Source organism: Agelaius phoeniceus, chromosome 18 (assembly GCF_051311805.1).
Source record: "Agelaius phoeniceus isolate bAgePho1 chromosome 18, bAgePho1.hap1, whole genome shotgun sequence".
NCBI classification, from domain to species: Eukaryota; Metazoa; Chordata; class Aves; order Passeriformes; family Icteridae; genus Agelaius; species Agelaius phoeniceus.
The window spans coordinates 683,882-706,571 of record NC_135282.1 but is presented as its reverse complement, the minus strand read 5'-3'; the positions used below and the strand labels follow the sequence as shown (position 1 = coordinate 706,571).

General features: G+C 45.7%; 1 long non-coding RNA gene across 1 annotated transcript in view; it reads left to right on the top strand.

The window, feature by feature from the left end:
• Nucleotides 1-2,649: 2,649 nt before the first annotated feature.
• Nucleotides 2,650-22,690, top strand: part of LOC143695442 (uncharacterized) — a 69,658-nt gene continuing 49,617 nt past the window's right edge. The window contains exon 1 of the long non-coding RNA XR_013184616.1: nt 2,650-2,730. This is a non-coding gene — a long non-coding RNA (uncharacterized LOC143695442). The remainder of the gene's footprint in view (nt 2,731-22,690) is intronic.

The window sequence follows — 22,690 nt, the reverse complement described above, 5'->3', positions numbered from 1 at the left end:
AATAAAAATACAGAGTCAGAGAGACACTGATTTTTTATATTGTCTGTGTGTGTTTGGGTAAATGTTCTCAAAGTGCTCTAAGATGCAGCTTCCCAGGAATGTTTTCTCTAACCCCTCTGTTGTGGGTGGGCAATTTTGGGGGTTATCACCTTTCCTTTTCCTGCTCTCCCCTAAGTGGGACTTCCTTTGCTGTGGGCAGTGCAGCAGCTCTGCTCTGCTCTACTTGTCGTGTCCCATTTGCTGCCACCCCAATCAAAAGCAGGGCGTTTGGCACATCTCTGAGACAGCTTTTTTTTCAAAAACAACCTTCCAAGGACATAACTCCACTCAGTGCCATTCCCGGGAACCAGGCTGCGTTTCTAAGCCCATTTGCTTTATGTGCTGCTTCCTGTTCTTTTCACATTCTCCTCTCTTTTGTCTTTTAAGCCTGAACTGTGGAGATTCTCAGGGCCAGATTAGAACTTTCCTTCCAGGTGAGATCAAAGAGGGTCTGTTAGAGGCCTGGTTGTCTCTTTTTCAGCTAAAAAAAAAATAAAAATCAAACTTTCCAACATCTGCTGGAGCCAGCACAGATGTACATGCATTGTAGTATGGTAGAGGATTTAAGACAAATTTCTGAAGCCGTTCTCAACACCTTTCACTGCCCTTGATATTTTATTTGAAAGGATCTAAATGCCAAATCTTAGTTTGTGGATTATGACAGAAGAATTAGTCAGGCAGGCTCTTGAATTCCTTATTTCCAGCTGCTTTGTTCTTGTTGAGATACTGAAGCATATGAGCGCACTGAGATCTGATTCATTATATAAGCACTGCAATGTAACTTCTAAAAAGTGTTCATTGATTATGGAATTCCACTGTTAAATTCAGAGTATAGCTCAGGATCTCATACTGTTAGCTAGGGAAAAACACTGGCTATAACTGCTCTCCTGAAAGTGTTATCCTATCTTGTCCACTTCCCATTGCTTTCTATTTCACAATGTAAAGATTTGCAGTGTCAGGGTCAGCTCTTTTAGGAGTAGGTAACGGATGTAGGATCTGCTGATGTCACAACTTCCACACAAAATTTCTCCTCTTTACTATTTCTTACCTTTCCCCACTGCCATTTTCCTATTTTCCCCCTTTCCTTTCCTCTCAGGATTTGTATGATTTCTTTTGGATCCACATGGGATAATTTCCTCCTGAGCCCCCAGCTGTGTCCCACTGTCACACAAATGTCACACACCAATGGGACTGAATCTGTGGGGTTTGCTCCGAACAGGAGGAACCAGAACCATGCCACTGGTGGTGCTGAAACAGGCTAGTGGCACTAAAACACCCATCATGACAATTGTGCCAGTGGTTAAAAGAAGGGAAAATACAGGCACAGCGTACGGAGAGCACTGCAGAGTCTGCAGATTGCATTTGGACAGGAAAGAGGAACAGGGCATGACAAAACTCTGACCTTACTGTCAGCGTAAGAGCTTAGCAGGAGGGGAGGAATGGAGCCTGAGTTAAGATTAAGGGAACCTTCAGGAGACAGACTGGAGAAGCAAAGAAAAAATGAAGTAAGAGATGGAATTTTGCCCTCACCTACACAGAGCCTTGAACAAGTATTTGATTTTAGTGCAGAGGAAAATGCAATTGGATGAAAGGATTGGAGAAGGTGGGCAAAGACACAGTGAGAGCAGCAGGAGCTTAAGAAAGCAGCCACGTCTGCAGGTGGTTTGGGTTGAGGAGGGCAGAGGAGGTGGCAGCAGCTCTATATTTATTCCTTCCCTGTCATTACAGGTCATGTGTGTGCATGTAATGGCGTTTCTCTCACAGCTTTTTCAAACCATCATCCTTGGCTGGTAGCATTTGTGCAACTTCCACATAAGATCAATAACAAAACCATGTCCCTGCAGGACTTCATAAAATCTCAGGAATGTCTCCTTTGCAAGGGTCGAAACTCTGCTGGGAAAAGACAGGATAGGCGTTTGCTTGAGCGTTTTTTTATTCTGTTGTTACTCTGTGGGAGTGCAGCATAAAGGGTGTTAGTTTGGTGACTGAAGTTCTGCAGATGGAAAGAGTTCTTCCTCCTATGTATGTTGTTCATTTGATAAATTTGTAGTTTTTATCAGCATTTGCTTGGTTGTACACTTCCAGAGGGGCAAAGCACAGATAGGGCTGGGAAAACTTAGGGAAATTCTAAGGAAATTCTTCTGATTCTGGAAAAAACTTGTTACAGCAGCTGAAAGTGCCCCAGAGTGGTGGCAGCTGTGGGTGCCAGTTAGTAAGAATATCCTCCAAAGCCCTCCAGGCCTTGTGGAGGGTACCAGGCTCTGCCCCTCTGACAGACACAGTGCAGCAAACCCTGGTGGCTGGGATGCACTCTGGATACTCTGGGGTTTTTCCACTGTGTTACCAAAATGTTTATGACAAAAATGCAAATGACAGCTGCAAGGCTTGCAAATGTACACGATGCTTTGAAGGGAAGTGTACTGTGTGAATTCCTTGCTCCAATTTATGCTCCCTCCTTTCCCCCTCAGGTACGGACTCTTGCAATTCTTCATTTGAGCCTTTAGCACATTGTGCCTCAGACTGCATAAGAAAGTTACTTCAAAGTTTTCTTTTGTGCACTGAACTAGATTTGTTTGTTTGTTCTGCAGCCAAATGCAAAACCTTCTCCAGGCAAGTTTAACTGAGGCTCATCCTTCTGGACCTGCTGCCATTGGGACTGACATCGTGCCCTGCTGTGCGTGGGGATAAGAGGTGAGACACAGTAGCTGTTGTTACACACTGGGTTTGCTTGGCATCTGACAATAACTGGGAATTGCTTCATCAATGTTGAGTCTGTCAGTGCATGCTGGCAGGTGAACAGGATCATTCAGGCACAGAAAACATCTCAGCACAGGGTCCTGGGCCTGGGCTGCAGCCTGGCACTTGTCACCTTGTCACCTTGTCACCTCAGCTCTGTAGCCAGCAGCAAACACAGGAATTGTGCAGCCACATCTGCCCTTTCCTGTCTCTCTCAGGCCCTGAGAGCAGGCACTCAGCTACAGCTGACTGGAAAGGGGCACTTGGCACAGGGCCACCAAATGGGTTGTTCTTCTGTCCTGCAAAAGAAAAGGTGTTATGGCAGCAGTTTGGTACAATGAAAATTTATATTTTTGCAAAATGTTGGATGTTACAGTCAGAAGAAAAGAAATCTGTAAGAGGCTGTAAGTAAAGGAAAGGACTTATCAAAAGAAGCACAGTATGAAAGGAACTGTAATTTCAGTTGCCATTGATACTCATTGCTAAACTGGTGATAAACTCATCTGTTAAGGAAATAAATGCCAATGTACTTTTGTAATTTAAATGAGAACTTGTAATATGGAAAATATGCTTCCTGTTCAGATCCTTGAAGGTTTGCTTTGAAATGGGAGTCCCCTGTGATGTCTGTTTCATTTTCTTTTATTGTTAAAGTGTTGTGTCACTGATGACATTTCTGCTGAATGCTGCCCAATTATAACATTGAACATCTGCACAGGGACGTTATCTCCTCCCAGAGGGATTGTGGGAAACGAGCACATTGGTAAACACAAGAGTAACTGAAATTGTTTGTAGGAAATTCAGTCACTTTGCTGGCTGCCAAAGGTTGAGCTTTACTAACAAAACAGATTTTGCCTTTTATAGTCAGATCAAACATTAAGGGAAAGAAAGCTTTTATAATAAATATGAGGAAAAAGTTGTGGCTTGCACTGTACTTATAAAAATAATTTTCATGGGTGAGTGGGTGTTGGGGGGGCAATTTGCTTTGATTTAAGGTATGTGTTTGTAATATCCTTACTACATCATTTAGGGCAGCATTTAATGTATTCTTTCTGTGAAGTAAATGAAAATCTACTAAAATGCCCAGGATCACATCCAATGGCATATAAATGTAAATGTCATATATTCAGTCTAAAGTTAAACCATATTATCTTGGTGCCAAGGTTCTGGATTTTTAACAATTCCGTTGATGTTTTAATTCCAATTATGGTTTTTGTGGTCAGACACTGAAATGATTATGCACAAAATTCCCATCCAAGTCGGTGGGAATCTCATGTGTGCAAGCTTTGCAGGCTCAGGGGCATAACCACCCACAGGCTATTTCCAGCAGAGCTTTCACCAGAACCCTTTCACCCAGACCTTCGCAGGGGAGGAAAGGAGGAAACAGGTGGAGCCTCTGTCTCCCCTGCTCAGTGTCCTTGGGGAAAAGGCAGGAGAGGAGATGAGATGGGATCCATTCTTGCTTGGTCGTTAAGGTTGCCTTGATGAACTCAAATCATACTTAGCTATAGTAAAAGCCAAGAATTAATGTCTCCATTCCTGTTTTTATTTTATCCGTATATGTTGGGTTCAATAATAGCTTGTTCTGATCCTGGCAGTATTATAAATTTTGAATTATTCTCTTTAATTTCTTTCACTGACCACTGAAATGGTCTGCAGCAACATCCAAAATGCTCAATTTGAAGCATCATTGCAGTGTTTAGGACTGTTGCTGTGGAATGTTGTTCCTTAATTCTTCCCTGTTAACTTTTATGAGGGATATAGTCGTTGAAATGGGTGGGAGGGATTCTGTCACACAGGAAGTATTCTATATTTTCTTAATGGCTAAATATCGAATGTCTCCTTTGTTTTGATTTATCTCAACAATATATCTGTCTGCAGTTCCCCCTCCCTCCCCGGCCCAAAATGAATAGTTCTGCTGTTGAAATGAGAGAAAGTATGTTTCTGTGTCTTGGAAATAGAACTAAAAATACCTGCTTGACCTGTGGGCCTGCAGACAGCTCGCAGTGGTGGTTAACACGAGCCCCCTGCGGAGATCAAAGCCTGGCCCCATCCTGCTTGCAGCGCCGCCGTCAGTACCTTGTTGTTAGGCAAAAAGTGAGAGACTGCTCCCCTCTGCTGTGGAAAGGCAATGTTTATTTGATCTTGGCCCTCTTCTGAATAATTTCGCTAAATCTAATTGCTCTTGATGTTTTACCCAGTACATCATGGGCTTTTTCAGAAGTAGCTCTTTATGCAATGGGTGAAGCTTCAGAATACAGTAAGGACCACTTCAAATATCTCTCATCAAGGCAAAGAACTCTAGATAGATTACTGCAGATCAATCTGTATAAACCCTGCAGAAACACTGAGGCTCTTTTAAGTTAAAATGTGCTTTACAAAACCCTTATGCTGTGAAAGGTGAAATACTCCACAGTTATTAAGAGAGTTATCATGTGAAAAGACCTAGAGAGGGCTGTTTAATTCACTGGTTCCTGTCAATTTATGATGAAACAAAACATATAATTAAATTATTTCCAGGGTATTTATTACCGTGCATTAAGATTTTATGTTACCACAATGTGAACTTCCTGCATGTCCAATGCCAGCCCTGGCTCTGACAGGAATGCTGCTGTTTCTGCCATGTGTTGCTTGAGTGGAATCATGAAACTTGACTTCTACTGACTGTCATGAAGGGCTTTGCAGTGGGCTGGGACCTTTGGTTGCTGCTGACACTTCTGCTGCCATGCAAGAGACCTAAAAACTTTGCTGCACATCCCTAAGAGGTTTCCCAGTGAACCCACGAATGGGGATGACAGCTGGCAGGTGTTTTCCCAGTAGAAATCTCTGCCCACTGAAATTGTGCTCCACTGAAGGGTTCACAGTGTAGGATGCCACACCAGGTGTGGTGGGCAATGCCTCCCTTCCTGTGAGACTGGAGCAATTGGGAAATACGGGTCCTCTTCCAAAGGCTCTGCAGGTTTGATGGGTGACACAAGCTCTGTGCTTTCTGCCATACAGTTACTGAGAACCTCTCCTTGCTGACCCTCAAGCACCATGCAGGTATCCAGTATGACATTCCAGTGAAACCCTGTTCAGACATGCAGGTGACAGATTGTCCCCCCTGGGCAGGAGGACACCAGCTGCTCAAGCACCATTTGTTCCTCCATTTCTTCTGCTGCAGTCAGAGGAGCTGCTAGGTGAGGTGGGTGTGGAGTTGGTTTGGGGAGGACAGTGATCAGGAGCCATCTCTGCAGCAGCAGGAGCAGCTGTCAGCCCCATCTTTCAGCAGCTGCAGGAGTAAAGCCACCGTTGGACAAGGAAGGGCTTTTGGTCCCTCCTAGAGACAGAAGTGGCTCAGCCCTGCCTTGGCTCAGACGTGGCTCATCCTCCTGTGTCCCCACGTTCTCTCACTCCATGGAGCTGCCTCCTGTGGCCTCTTCCTGCAGCCCCCAGCTGGTTATTGGCTGGCAAACATTCCCAATTTCCTGCTCTCTGAAGACAATCTACTGTACCTTGGGGCTTGATCAACAAGAGGATGGATGGTTTTTGTACCTGTGTGTGCTGTCAGTGTGCCTGGAGAGAGGATTCCATGTGGACGGGCACCAGGCCTCAGCTCTGGAGCAGCACAGCTGCCTGGGCTCGGGCTGTGCTCAGGGCCTGGAGCACAAGCAGATCTTTGCTGCTTCTGACCTCTGGGGAACAGAAAACCCTTCCCTGCACTGAGCCTGTCTATTTAATGAGTAAAGGATTCAGATCAATCAAAGAGAATAGCAGTAGGTCTGGAGGAATTCCCTAGGGCCAGAGGCAGCCTCTCCCATCCTTGTACACTGATTTGCTCCTGTCTCTTCCAGAAGAGCTTTCCCACTGCTGCTGGGGGCTGGACCAGGTTCTTCCTCTCCACTGCTCAGGGCACAAGCTCTGCCTGGGCTTGGCCTCTCTACAGGACTGAGTTTTGTTCTGAGGTGATGAAGTGATCCCTCCTTTACACTCCTCAGACTTTCACCTCCCCACTTTGCTTGATGAGAGATTTATAAAGACAGAGCTCCTCTAGTCATCATCCTTGGCATTTATTTCAACATTAGATAGAATTTGTTATTAAAATCATGACTCTGACACATTAAACCAAAGTTCAGTGTGAAAAAAGCAGCTTTATCTTATAAGTGTTATGATGAGTTCCTTTATTTCTTGGTTTTTCAAAGCTCCTCCCCAAAAAAACTTTTTAGTTTAAAGACTTTAAATTCAAAACATTTATTAATAATGTAAAGGGCTGCCTGCCACTCAAAAGCTATAAAGGAACTCTAAAATCAAAGTGAAATAGTTTCTTCATCAAAGCAAAAAAAAATCCAACTACAACTTTGGTACAAGCTTTGGTGGTGCTTTGCTGTGTTTTTCAGCCCTCTTAATAAATCCATACCAGAGCCAGTCCTCAACACACAAATTTGCAGTCTGTCTCAGCTGGTCACTGATAACCTGGATGGTACAAAGTACTACATTTTAAATTTTCTGGATTGCGCTTCTAGTTACATTATTGATTTGTATGTGAGTGTCAAGAAATCAATTATGCCCAGCTTTTTAAAAAGTCCTCAATTTCTGCTGCTTTAAAACATGGGTTACCTGGGGAGAAACACCTTCACTCACTGAAAACCTGCAGCTTCCAGAGGGCTCTTAAAGACTGAGCACCTTGCTGGGGTGGAACTGGTGCCTTTGAGAAATACACACTCGATCCTTGTGTAAAACGTCTCAGTTGGTATTGGCTGAGTGGTGAGAGCACCTTTGAGCCAGGTGAGCACTGATGGGCACAGGAGAGCTCAGCCTGGCTCAGCCCGGCTGGGAGCCACGGCTGGGGCAGCTCCTGCCAGGATCGGGCCCCACAAAAACCAAGTTAAGGCAACCTCGGGAGAAAGGGGGGCTGGCAGAATGTCCTCCCTTGGTGGAAACCAGCTCATCTTACATTTCACTACTGTTTGTTTGCTTTGCAAAGGGGGGCTGGGGATTTTCACCTTGTCCTTAGGGCAGCAATTTGCTCACCTTACACCTTCTAGTACTGAAAACATTTGTTCAGATTACTGTGTTTTCACTTGATTTGTTCTCTTGTTTCTATAGAGGTTGCTTTTACGTAAAATCAAGTATGATTATTGGCACAATTTGTTTGCACTATAGATTATATCAATCTGCCTGGGACATACAGTAGAAAATTGGGGTTTTTTATGTTGCCTGAGGTGCTGCTCCCAGGAACTTATTGGGAAGATTGCTGGGATAAGTCAGAACAGCAACAAAACAAGGAAACAAAAAAGCCCAAGTGAACCAAACACCCAAACCCTGCCAACACATAGCATTTTTGAGATTTAGTTTTTTTCCAGAATATCCTTATTATAGGAGAGTTTAGGCCACATCCTCACTGTACTGAATAAACTGGGTAGCGGAGAGGAATCTCCTGGCAGCATTTCAGTCACAGCACTTCCCTCTGAACTCATGGAAATACAGAACCAAGGCTGTTATGCTTATAACCACATTCAAGAAAGTACTAAAGATTTTGAAGTGGTTTTTTAATATTTATTTATTTTTGTGCATTATGTCAGACATATCACCGGGAGCTTTTTATGCAATAACTAAATTCAAATGCTGAGGCACTTTTCATATAATTCTGTTGTGAATGGTGACATAAAATACTTTTCAGAATGGCTGAAAACATCTATTCTTTAGGTCCAGCAACAGTTAAACTCCTGGCTGGCACTTTGTGAAGACATTTTTTAATTTGTGACTCTCTTTGTGACCTGCAAGAAGAGTGGAAACCATCAGAGTGAATTTCCAACACCAGGCTTCCTGTTTACATTGTTCAGGGGTAGTTACAGCTTGTTAACATGGACTTGCTGTTCATGGCTAATGATACAATGGAACCATCTCTGTGCAGTTCTCAGCCATTTAAAACTGTCGTAAAATAACCCAAATAATGGGATGATCAAAGCAGTGCAGCCGGCTCTGCATGAGAGTGTGACTGCAGCATTTGCAACCATTACTATGGAGTACTGTAAATATATTCAGAGTACTACAAAAGAGATATTCAGGTTACAAAAACTGCAGTTCAGACCAGGATAGAACCATAAAATAAATATTCAGCTGTGCTTGAGGTCCTTGAATATTCCCCTAAACGCCTGTGGGTGAGTGCTGTGATGTGCCTGATTCCCAGTGAGCAGGTACCCAGCACTTGTTTGAGAATGAGGATTCATTAAAGCATCACAAATCATGCACACCAAAAGGGAGATACAAAGAATGATTCGAAGCCTTTGCTGGGTTTTATTGTTTTGGTCTTTTTTCTCCTTCCAGTTGGCTGCTTAAACCAGGTGATTTTGGCTTTCTTTGTGAGAGCTGTGGTCCATGTGCTTTGCTGGCTCTGGATGATTTCAAAGTGTGTTCTATTTTCCACAAAAAGCTTTTGGTTGTCATTGCACAGAGTGTTGCATAAGTCAGTGATAAATCAAATGAATATATTTTAAAAACTAAGCATTAGGAGCTTTTATAGTTTAAAAGAAATCACAAAAAGCACAAGGGCTGACTTTTTATCACCTCTCCTTTGAGACCCAGTTTATTTCATCACTGATGTGAAGCATGTAGTACAAAACAAGATGACCTGTTTTCATCCCTGCTATAATTCCACTCCAGTAAAAAGCCTTATGCCAGGAATGAATTTGTCCCTATGTAAAAAAGGGCTTCACTCCTCCCAAGAGAAGACTGGAACTGGATTCTGTCTGTTTTCATCAAGTCTCTTTATCTCACATCAAGGGGAGCTGATTGAACAGAAGGAATTCCTAATATGAGTCACTTGTCATTCAAGCTCTTCTGGTTGAGGATACAGCAGTTCCAGCTTTGTTTGGCACAGCCAAAACCACCTGGCTGAGCCAGCCCAGCCACTGAGTGTGGAGCTGGCAGCTGAGCCCCATGGGCTCTGTGTCTGTGTGTGACAACCCCTTCTGGAGGGCTTTGAGATGTGAATAGAAATAAACCTCAATTACGGCGTTTCCTTCTGAATACACTCGGTGTTTTGGGATGGATCTTCCACGTTTCACTCAGCAAGCACTCCAAACCAGGCTGCAGCAGCATCCCAGGAACACAACAAGGGGAGCGGGGCTTTTAGATTTTAGTGAGATGGAGGGGTTTTGGATTGGTATGTACTCCAGAACAGAACTGACTGTATAGATCTCTCAGCAAAGAAATAAAGAAATTACACTTATTTTCTAGGCACCAAAGTGAGGGGTACTAAAATGCTTCACTAGCTTATATATAAATATATATATATATATATATATATATATGTATATATATAGCAATTTTATAGCTATTTTACACTACAGGGGAGTTTGCTTCTCTAAATACATGAAGGTCTTGTAACTTTCTCTGGATCTTATCACAAAAATTCTTCAAATGTAACTTACAGGTAGACTTTCAGTTTAATTCCTGCCCACCAGTAGAGGAAATGTTCAGTAGAGGCAGAGAGTAGCTTTTTTTTAAACGGTCATACAAGAGAAGCAAGAGCCAGGAAATCTGTAACATGATTGCAGCCATTTTCCTTGTCACTTTTCCATTGTTTTCATTTCTTGGTGTAGTGAGAACCCTTCCCAAACCCTCTGAAAAAAGCTGCCACTGCTGCTGGCCAGAGTCAGGCACTGTCAGTGTCTGAAAGGGACTTTGCTTAAAGGCACTGGGTAAGAAGAACTACCAAAATGTTCAGTCCTGTAATTTATTTCAGGTGGAGTTCGGGAATTTAGAGGGAGAATAAGTTATCTAAATCAAGCTGGGGTGATAAATCCTGTAGGTTTGTAATAGATCTGGGTATTTTTTGTGTTTTCCTTGAGAAGGGCACTGCGAAGTGCAGATGTGAGGGTCGTTATCTCAATGACCCTGCAAAGTCTGGGCAGTCCCAAAAGCTTTCTCACACAGCCAAACTGTCCTGGGAGAGTCTACTTTGCTGTTGAGGTATAATGCCAAACAAATGCTTTTCATTAAGGATCTGCATGATACAGGATCCGTCTGAGAAGAGGATTGGGCCTTTGAAATGTAAACAAAGTGGCTCCTCAAGGTAACATCCTCTGCCTTTAATTGAATCTGCCTTGAAAACAGCACTTTCCTTGGCAGAAGAAAACAAACTTTTACTGGCACACTGCTGCACCCCTCCAGCATCTATCTACCTGACACATTGCTATCACGGGGGCTTGAAGGAAAATGGATGGTTTTTCCTAAGTGCTGTAAGCCTTATGCTGCTGCCACAAGGCTGGAGCCCAGCTGGGAGGTGCCGAGGTGTGAGCAGGAGGGTCTGACCAGCAGCAGCTCTGCTGAACATCCCCGGTGGCCTCTGCAGCTCCACCTGCTCAGTGCAAGCCGAGCACCCCCTGCACCTCGCAGCTCACGCACAAGCACCAAGGCCAAGGCTCTGGGTAATTCTGATTTCACCGCCCACGCCTGTCCCTCAGCTCAGCCCTCAGGTTATTCCAGTGAGGAAGACACAGCAGGGCTGAGGGGATTTTTCTGCTCTGTCACTGTCTGAGCCTTGGCCATCAACAGGTATTCAATCCCTGATATAGGAATAGATATTTATGGGGATTTTTCTGTACAATCACAGCTTTACAGATCTAAAAATAACCAAGCCCAAGTATTTGTACAAAATTATTTTACAAGATTCTGTCTGTACCTTATGACAAAGTACAGATGTTAAAGATAGGATGAATTCAATTCTTTTTGCTCTGGAGACCAAAAGTTTAGTCTCATCATCTGAAGTTTTCTCTTTTGTGGGGATTTTTATTCAGTGTGCAGTAAATGCTCCAAACTCCAAGCCTTGGTGAAGAATGTGTTTTGACTAATTTCAGTTTTATGGATGTCAGTTAAGAATACCATGTGTGTCTCAATGTCAGAAGCTGCTTCTTTGTACTTTGTGGCCTCATGGTTCACATCTTGTCAGAGCAGGGGTGGCTTTGTCTGTCTGAGCTATGTCTAATGTTTATTGGAGATTTTACACCTGGACCATGAAAGCTCCCTAACAAACGGGGGCTGATTTCAAGCACAACATCCTCAGAATTTCTGTTTGATTCTTAGGCTCCTGCGTAAGCAGCAGAAGGGCACATGCCAAACCTGACAATGAATTCAAAAAACCATCTAGAGCTAAACCCAAATCTCATACGTGTAATGGGAAGGGATTTTCCCAGCATTTTCTTTCTGCTCACTGCCATGGTTTACATCCTATTATGGATGGGAATGTGCTTTCCCTTTCCTTTAAGTATGCAAAGTCTTGGTAGCAATTTTCTACTTTTTGGTAGCTTTGTACTAAACCCAAGAGCTTTCGTGAACAGATTGGGAAATCAGTTTGTGATTTTCAGGTGACCCTAAACTGGGAGTGAAGCAGAATCCTTGCTGTGTATTTCTTAGAGGTGTGTGCAAAGGCACTCCCTTGGATCATTGCTGGCGTTCTGGGGGCATCTCTCTTTGGCTGGGAATTCACACAGTGAAAGCCCCCAGAAAACAGAGGGTTCTTAGAGAAAGGAAATAGAAAATGCCTGAACATTGACAGCACTGTGGGAAGCACTGCCCAGGAATCCCTGCCTGGCTGGGGGAGCAGGAGCAGGCAGGAGCTGGACTCTGCTGAGAGCTGCTGTGTCTGTGAGGGAGCCTGCCCTGGGGCAGGTCCTCAGTGCTGTGCCTGAGCAGCCTGGAGTGCCCTTGGGCTGGGCACTGCTCCCTTCCCTGCTCTGCTTGCAGTGCCCTTGGGCTGGGCACTGCTCCCTTCTCTGCTTGCAGTGCCCTTGGGCTGGGCACTGCTCCCCGCTCTGCTTGCAGTGCCCTTGGTGTCCCTGCTCCCCGCTCTGCTTGCAGTGCCCTTGGTGTCCCTGCTCCCTGCTCTGCTTGCAGTGCCCTTGGTGTCCCTGCTCTGCTTGCAGTGCCCTTGGGCTGGGCACTGCTCCCTGCTCTGCTTGCAGTGCCCTTGGTGTCCCTGCTCTGCTTGCAGTGCCCTTGGTGTCCCTGCTCCCCGCTCTGCTTGCAGTGCCCTTGGTGTCCCTGCTCCCTGCTCTGCTTGCAGTGCCCTTGGTGTCCCTGCTCTGCTTGCAGTGCCCTTGGGCTGGGCACTGCTCCCCGCTCTGCTTGCAGTGCCCTTGGTGTCCCTGCTCCCCGCTCTGCTTGCAGTGCCCTTGGGCTGGGCACTGCTCCCCGCTCTGCTTGCAGTGCCCTTGGTGTCCCTGCTCTGCTTGTAGTGCCCTTGGTGTCCCTGCTCCCTGCTCTGCTTGCAGTGCCCTTGGTGTCCCTGCTCTGCTTGCAGTGCCCTTGGTGTCCCTGCTCCCTGCTCTGCTTGCAGTGCCCTTGGGCTGGGCACTGCTCCCTGCTCTGCTTGCAGTGCCCTTGGGCTGGGCACTGCTCCCTTCCCTGCTCTGCTTGCAGTGCCCTTGGGCTGGGCACTGCTCCCTTCCCTGCTCTGCTTGCAGTGCCCTTGGTGTCCCTGCTCTGCTTGCAGTGCCCTTGGTATCCCTGCTCCCTTCTCTGCTCTGCTTGCAGTGCCCTTGGGCTGGGCACTGCTCCCTGCTCTGCTTGCAGTGCCCTTGGTGTCCCTGCTCCCTGCTCTGCTTGCAGTGCCCTTGGTGTCCCTGCTCTGCTTGCAGTGCCCTTGGTGTCCCTGCTCTGGGCAGGAGGGCAGCCCGGGAGGGTTTGCACTGCACAGGTGGGCTCAGCACCCTCAGGTGGTGCCTGGCACTGCCACAGCCCCCACAATCAGCACACAGTGAGGCCCAAAGGCAGCACTTTGGTGTGGTGTTCCTGGAAGTGCTCCGTGGAAGCCCAGCTCTGAACCAGAATACCTCCATGGCCAGCTCTGTGCATGCAGTGGGGGAAGGGGATGATCAAAGGAGATGATGATCAAGGATCTTATTTCTCTGCCTTATCTAGTTCTTGTTACTACATAAATAATGCAAATATAAGTGCAGTCACAGGGATCCCAGTCTTCCCTCAGCTATGAATATATTCTAATAGATTTAGTCAATTATAACAAAGATACAAAAATGACAGAAGTCTTTCTTCATTACAGCAGAGCTTCTACAACAATTAAACAGCTCCAGTAAACCTAAATTCTCCTTTGAAAGGTTTATTGTATGAACACTAAGCTTTGTACCATTCTGGACCTGAATTAAAACCATCCGTGGGGCAGTGGCATTTCTGGGTAGGAATGGGAAAGTGGGCAGCTTGAAAAGAAAGAACAAAGTCCTGGTTCCAGTGGCTTTAATTTGTTAAAGGTCTTGTTAGGGCTATAAAACTTTACCAGGTACTGTAGTTGCTTAGTTTAAGGAGGGAGGTCTGGTCTGGCCATTCATACCAAGAGGTTGTTTCAATTCCCAGCCTTGATCTTTATAGGCTGTCGTGTATTGAGCTAGTCCTGGGCCATGAGTTTATTGAATATTTCGAGAGTTTGAGGTTGCCTTTCCTTTCTGCCTTGGGTTTTTAGTAACTACTGGAACCTGAAACAGTTCAATTGGATCCGCAGCAGCATTTTGTATATTCTTTTGGAAGAGAGAAAAGGTTTTGTTTTCTTTTTCTACCATGTAATAATTCAAAAGAACAAAGCAGTCAGGAAGCACAGCATTTTTCCCCTTCTTCTAAGCACCATCTCCTTCTAATAACGTGCTTAATATCTCTAGCATTCATCAAAGGATTATTTAAAAGAAACAGAGCCTGTAGGTGTGATACTAATTACATATGTGAAGATGGATGTTATGCCAGGGCTAAATGTCTGGATTACTGGTGATGAATGGGAGAGGGTAAGGCAAAGCCAAGGCCACACCAGGAAAACTCTACACCTCAACTTGCTCTTTGCAGTTGCACTCCCAGGGTTCACAAACAGACATTTGTCACACTCTGAACGGGCATTTAGAGGCTCTGAGCTGTGGCAGTTGAAGGAAATGCAGAGACCCTCATTTCAGCAGCTTTGGGCAAAGCCCACAGGCACACAGCAGCACACAGGCAGGTAGACACAGCCTGATGAGGCTAGTTCCTCAGCAATTGGCTTCTTTGGGATAAATCTCAGTGTGGAATGTCTCAGAAGGAGCATTCTGCCCAGAGCCATGCCCACAGGTGTAGTGCTGTGACCTGGTCCTGCCTGCTCTCCCAGCTCCATGGATGAGGAGCCCTTTCCTCTGCAGTGAGTGAGCAAATGCAGCAGAGCACCTGGCCAGGAGTTAGCCTCAGCTTCCACAAGTGCAGGAGCTTGCAAGGTGCTTCTCATCCCGAGACAAAAATCCAACAAACTTTTGGAGTTTTCCAGGAACTCTTACAGATTTTGAAATCAGTTCACAGGCAATTAGAGCAAATAGAAAGAGAAATCTCAGAAAGCTAATGAGAAAGAAAAGGCAACTTCAGAGAAGTTTATCCATGTCCTTTGGAGTGCTTTCCTAAATTCAGGCCTTCTACAACTGCTCTGGCTTTAATGAACTTACAGAAAAAGGAACTTTGAGCCATTGTTTAGTACATCTTGTGGCATCTTAAGCTGCCACTCTGGTTCTCTTATCACCTGTGTGTAAGGAATCTGACAGTCTGTGTTTAAAGTATTATTAATAAGACTTTTAAATTACACTTGTGCTTGAATGAACTAAATGCTCCCACATGACAAATTGATATGAATGGTTTTAATAAACAGAAAATGAGAAGTAGGCTCATCTGTCCCTGGGGGCTTAGCTGGCTCCATTCATTCTTCTTATTAAATCTTGTCTGTAGGGCCCTGTTGTGTGCACTGACTGATCACCTGGCTCACCCATAAACCTGGGGCTCCCCTGTGTTTCACAGGGCAGGGGATCCCAGGCTCAAAGTATCTCCAACAACAGAACCCATTAACACAGACTCCATGCACCAAAACTTTCCCTGGCTGCACAAAACTGTTTCTCAAGGGAGGCTGGACAGCAGCAGATGAGTCAGAACTCTCACAGCTCAAACCATATTTTGTCAGGATAAAATGCTTCCAGCTCATTCATTTGGCAAGAGATTAGAAGCAAAACAAAATTAAGGCCACGCTTCTTTTATTTCCCCCTTAAAGAACCCCAAATAACCCAAACACTGAAATGTAATAGTAATAAAATCAAACTGAACTATAGAAACAAGAGCAAGTATTCCTCTTTCCCCTGTTACAGATATCCCCCACTACTTAATAGCAGGCTTTTGTTTGGAATGAATGCTATAAAGTTTATGACCTATGTCAGCAAACATTCATCATAAGAGGAAAGAAGGGATGTGTCTGTCCTCTGCTTTACCTTTGACAGAGCATTTTATAAACATTTGTTCTAGAATTGAAAGACAGATTCTGCAGGAGTACCTGGGGCAAGTAGAAATGGGGAGGTGATGGCAACTGTATTATTTCATTGCTTTGAAATGGTAAAGTAAAACTGAAATTAAGTAACCAATCTGATGGTAAATGTGTATTTACTCCAATAACATAAACTACCATCTAACTGACTTCAAGTTGAATTTTTAATAAACCCAAAGCCAAGGACAGTTAAAAAATTAAAAGCAAATTCTAGAGCCCATAACTGAACAAAATTAGGATTGCTGGAGCAACTTCTCATTTATGTCATGGACTTTGAATGGTTGCTTTTTAATATATTCTGTTTTTCAGACAGAATTTAAGAGGGACCCTTTTTCTCATGGTGAAATTCTCCACTGTGCATCACTTTGGCATTACTCAAAAAGCTTCAGGGGTGCCCAGGCCTCGTTCAGGCCCCTGCAGAGATGATGGGAATTTTCAGTAGGGGAGTTGTGCCTGACCTCCAGTAGACAATTTTGGGTAATGAATTGCATACTTGGGGTCTCCTGTCACATCAGCATGGATGCACATCTGTCACTGCCCAGAGGGTGAACTGTCCCACCCAGTGAATGAGCCAATGCTGGTTACACAGGAGGAAGGTACACGGTAATGACCTCAGGTATTGGTCTAAATATTGATCCCATCAGTGACTGCTGGTAACCATGGAAACTATTTTGATTCCTTAAGTCTTATCCATAGATTAGGGCAGAGCCACCACTTTTCCTAGAGGTTATCAGAGATAAGCATCTGTCCTAAGCCAAGCATCACCGACAGAGATGTTTGTGAGTGCCTAAGAGCTCCTCTGTGGCCTGGGAGGGAGCTGCATGCCCTGCTTTTCTGGCTCTGCCACTCACCCTTGAGCCGTGGGCTCCAAAGCTGCATTTGAACATCACCTCTCCAGCTACAAAGTGCTGACTCTGTGTAAGGCAGCCAGAGCTCTGATGGGGACTTCCATGGCAGCAGACTTGGCCTTTTTTGTCTGAAAGGCATCCCAGCTCCTCAGAAGGCTCCTGCTCCTGGGGCTTGCAGGGCTTGGTTCACACTTCCCTTGGGTCTGCTCCTTTATTGTGCTTGGACAAAGAAAATGTCAAATGCTATGAAGTCAGAGATTTAGTATTTTACACTTTAACATTCTCATTATATGTGGGAGCACTTAATGAAGCAAGAGGCAGAAAGCAAGAGTATCAGGCAGACTGAAAATAAGTAGCTTGAAATAATAATCATTGGGAGTGAGTACTTTGATATTTGGGTGGTAGTTTGCCAACCAGTACAATGGAATGTTACAATGGAAAAGATTACATCAAGATTGTTGTCACAATGTCTGATTGCTATTTGTGTGTAATTGAAGGAGTAACCTAATCTTCTGTGCTAACACACATCAAAAAACAAGGAATCAGTATTGCCAAAGAGGGCAGCTTTATAATTTCCAGACTGTCCTTACAGTACAATTTCGGTACAAACAGCCATTCACTCTGTGGATAAAGTACAGGTTCAATACAGCTCATTTGTCTTCTCTTCAGGACTTTTCTCCACCAGCCTTCTGTATATCCATTAGTTTCATGTTCTTTATCTGTGTATCACCAGTAGTTGACGGATGCCATGTGACACAATTTATTACACCCTTGTAAAGAGATGTAGTTCAGTAAATTCTTGGTGAGATAAATGAAACTGCACTTTCAGAGCTCTGTCTGTGCAAAGTAGTGACCAACTATTTTCAAAACACTGTCCTGCCCTTTTTAAATTATATTTACCAGTCCAAAGCTGCAAACCACTTTAATAAGCACGACATAATCAATCCCAGACTAGCAAGAACTTCAAGTATCTACAAGTAGCTCACCCTTACCAAAAGACCCTGTAGGCATTTTGGTGCCTGACACATGTGCACATAGGTATTTATTTATAAAACACACATGGCTGGACATATGTTCTAGGCATTTATGTTACAGTGTTTAGGTAAACATTTAATTCAGTTAGCCTTTTTGCTGTTGATGTATAAACAAATCTGCATCCAAGAACAGGCTTTCCATGGACAAGGGCTGAGCAGCTCACTTGGGGAGTTAAAAAAGAGCTGGAGAGGGCTGGCCTTGGGTTTGAAAGGCTGAGCATCACTTGTGGAGTAAAAAAGAGCTGGAGAGGGCAGGCCTTGGGTTTGAAGGGATGTCCAGTGTGTGTACACAGACAGGGGGATGCTGCAGTGCTCCAAACAGAGCACCTGTACAGGTGGGACACACGCTGCCCTGAGCATCCACACTGGCACCGTTCCAGGAGCAGCAGCAGTGCTGCTGTGCCCCCTGGGTGCTGAGGCTGTGCAAGCAGTGCAGGGGATTGGCCAGGGGATTGGCCAGGGGACTGTCCTGGGCATTGATTGTCCAGGGGATTGTCCTGGGCATTGTCCTGGGCATTGTCCTGGGCATTGTCCTGGGCATCGATTGTCCAGCGGCTGCAGGAGCCCGGAGAGCTGAGGGAGAGGGCACAGCCTGGCCCAGCCTGGCCCAGCCTAACACAGCCTGGCACAGCCTGGCATAGTCTGGCCCAGCCTGGCATAGCCTAACACAGCCTAACACAGCCTGGCACAGCTGAGCACAGCCTGGCCCAGCTTGGCCCAGCTGGGCAGACGGAGGAGGCTCCCCCAGCCCAGCAGGTACCCACGGACCTGTACAGAACAGCCTTCCCCTGGCTCTAGCAGGGAGCTCTGAGAGCAGGCTGGCACTCCCCCCAGCAGGTACCCATGTGTACAGAACCTTGCCCTGGCTCTGAGAGCAGGCTGGCACTCCCCCCAGCAGGTACCCATGTACCTGTACAGAACCTCGCCCTGGCTCTAGCAGGGAGCTCTGAGCGCAGGCTGGCACTCCCCCCAGCAGGTACCCATGGACCTGTACAGAACCTTCCCCTGGCTCTAGCAGGGAGCTCTGAGCGCAGGCTGGCACTCCCCCCAGCAGGTACCCATGTGTACAGAACCTTGCCCTGGCTCTAGCAGGGAGCTCTGAGCGCAGGCTGGCACTCCCCCCAGCAGGTACCCATGGACCTGTACAGAACAGCCTTCCCCTGGCTCTAGCAGGGAGCTCTGAGAGCAGGCTGGCACTCCCCCCAGCAGGTACCCATGGACCTGTACAGAACAACCTTCCCCTGGCTCTGAGAGCAGGCTGGCACTCCCACCAGTGGGAACAAAGCTGCAGCAGCCTGTCAGCTGCCCCGGGCCATCCCGGCAGAATGAAGGGTTGAAAGGTGTGTGTGGGGATGATTCATACACCTGAGGCTTAGACCAGGTGCTCTGCAATTAACTGCATTAACCTGCAGCTGGAGAGAGTTCAGAGCCAAGGTTAGCTATTCTCAGTTCAATTGGTTTGAAATCTGTACTGGGGATTATATTCAGTTATTTGTATGGCTGGGGGTTTTTTGTTTGGTTTTTTGGCTTCTTTTTCTGTCTGGTTCTGCTGAGAGGATAAAAAAAAAGGGCGTGCTGTCTGTATGTTGAGGTCTAATAATATTTAATGCAGAGTATACGGCAATTCTCCTTCTAAACTTAGAGGGAGGAACCACAAAATGACATTTAAAGTTAGGATGACATTTATTTGGAATATCCACTGACTTGGGGTAGGTGGAGGGAGAGAGATGGCTTTGAAAAGCAGAATGCTTACAGGGATAACCCTTTTTCAGTTTTACAGAACATGGCAGGGCTTAAAAATGTGCCTGCCTTAGCACATGGACAGACTACATGATCTCTTTTGAAATCTGCACAGGATCTTTTTACCCGCTGGGTTTAATTTCAGAATCCAGTAGAGTCATTAAAGAAAATAAAATTATGTTTGTTCTTTCATCTGGAGCACAGAGCAGTATCAATTTTTCATTCCCTCCTCCTTTGCATTCCCACTTTCAAAAAAAAAGATGTATAGATGGAGGAATTCACCCTATAGCTCCCCTAAAATCTCTGGTCTCCAACAGCTGCTTTGAATTGATTTTGTATACATGGTTGCCTAATGTGTGCAGCATGTCACAGTGTTCCTGTGCTCTTGAACAGGAGATTGCCAAACTCAAATGTCTGTGTGCTGAACTGGCCGTGAATCTGGCAGTGCCTTCCCAAATGTCTGAGTTTTCTGATCACTCTCATGGAGTATGGGGCATTCCAGCTGTGTCCCAGCTCTTCCTGCTCACCTTCATCAGGCAGAATATTTCTCATTTAAAGACAGGGAAAACACAAAGTTAGACAGGGGGCTGGAGGACACAGAGACATTTCCAACGCTAATATCTCATTTTACTTTACCATGCTGCTGTCTGTGCATTCCCTGTCTGGTACAAGCATTTCAGACTGAGCAGGTCTTTCCTCCCACTGTGTTTTAATCGCTTCCATATAATAATAAGTTAAATAGGAAAAAAGACCTCAGAACATCTAAGACTGATATAGATGTACCACTTCCTCCCCATATTTCCTACTGGTGTAACTCCACTGTACAGGGAAGTTTTCTGTGCCTCACTCTGTGCCACGCTGGCAGTTTGTGGGTTTGAGCCAGATGGATTCTCTGACAAATGCTTTAACATTTCTATCCAACTCCTGCTCTGCACAGCCTGGTCACGTCCTGTATGATGAGGGTAAAAGAGGAGATTGTATTTGGTGCCATTGGGATGGGTGTAGGCTGTGAGTGAATGTGGGGCTCAAACAGCCAACAGCCCCTCTGGCCCCAGCTCAGCCTGAGCTGAGTCCCTTGTCCTGCAGCCTGACATTGAAATTACAGGTGCTGCCTCCAGCTACAATTCAGGTTTAGTGCCATCAGGTGAGGGAAAGACTGGGCTAGGAACACACCAGCCACTTTTGGATAGAATCAACTTTTATCTGTGACCTTTGTGCTGATTTTGAGAAATGTGACATGGCTGCCTTCCCTCCTGTGCCTCTCGCATGCAACGTACACAGAGCATCTCTTTCTCCTGATCTGGAAATAATAAATAGCATTCCAAACTATGGCATTTCAATTTCTCACTCTTCATGCTTCCTTCAGAGAATGTGTGATTGCCATCACACTCTTCAAATTCAAATGCCAGATGGAGAATGTGCAAGGGCAACTTACAGCAGTGATTAAACCCGTATCAGGAATTCCTGCTACCTGAGAATGTAAAAGGGATCAGCAGGTGGGGCCAGGAGCCCTTCCAGCAGGATATCCTGTCCCTGCCAGTACCCTCTAGCAGAGGGGCAGAACATAAAGCTGTGCTGGGATTGGTACTTCCTCAATAAATCATAGTAAATAATGGGGGAACGACATATTCCTGTGGGGAATATCATATACATTTGGGAATCTTTCAACTGCTAAATTTTGGTTCAGATCTGAACTGTGTCAAGGATTCTTAAAGGTTAAATTTGATACTATTATTTATCCATCAAAATTACCTTAAGACAGCACCTCCAGGGGTACAGAGGCGCCATGGGCAGGGACAGGAGTGCCCAGGAGTGCAGTAATGCAGAGCCCTGGCATCCCAGGGAGGGACTCTGCACCTCCAGGGGTACAGAGGCACCATGAGCAGGGACAGGAGTGCCCAGGAGTGCCCAGCAGTGCCCAGCAGTGCCCAGCAGTGCCCAGCAGTGCAGGAATGCAGAGCCCTGAGGTCCCAGGGAGGGACTCTGCACCTCCAGGGGTACACAGGCACCATGGGCAGGGACAGGAGTGCCCAGCAGTGCCCAGGAGTGCCCAGGAGTGCCCAGCAGTGCAGGAATGCAGAGCCCTGGCATCCCAGGGAGGGACTCTGCACCTCCAGGGGTACACAGGCACCATGAGCAGGGACAGGAGTGCCCAGCAGTGCCCAGGAGTGCCCAGCAGTGCAGGAATGCAGAGCCCTGGCATCCCAGGGAGGGACTCTGCACTTCCAGGGGTACACAGGCACCATGGGCAGGGACAGGAGTGCCCAGCAGTGCCCAGCAGTGCCCAGCAGTGCCCAGCAGTGCCCAGCAGTGCAGTAATGCAGAGCCCTGAGGTCCCAGGGACAGCTGGCTGGGGTCTGGCTGCTCCTGGGGATGGCTGGCTGCTTGAATTTGTATTTGTGTGCAAGGTGCAGGGGCAGACCCACATGACACAGGGCTTAAAAGACTGGTTTTACCTTGGAAAGGAGGAGTGGAGAAGTTATGGATGGGAATAAGGGAGGAAATGACAACAAGAGAACTAATTGATCCTTGCTATCATCTGCACTTTCCACTGTTTATGCCTTCACAAGCCCAGATTTGGCTGCAAGATATGCAAACAGTGTGTGCAGAAAGGCTGGTGAACGAAGGTTATCAAATGGTGTTTATAAGAAAAGAAAATCTGAGTGCATTTTCTTTTTCTGCTGAGTCTGGTCTTGTTTTTAGTGTCTGTGGAACTTTCTGCTCCAACCTGGGCTTTAAAATTATAATATTCCTGTAATATTAGAGTATAAGTGAAAAGGATGTTTTCATCCTGCCTTTCTGTAATTTTAGCATTATCAGGTTTATTTCTGACCAGGAATTTTCTTTTTTTTCTGCTTTGGCTTTAGTTTTGTCTGTTGTTTTTGTTCCTAAGAGCAGAAAAATACTGTATCTTTAAATTAGGAGTAGCTGAATAATGAATCTTGGGCAGTGAAAAGGCTAATGTGCTGTGGAAGAGAAGGAGTTTAATCTAA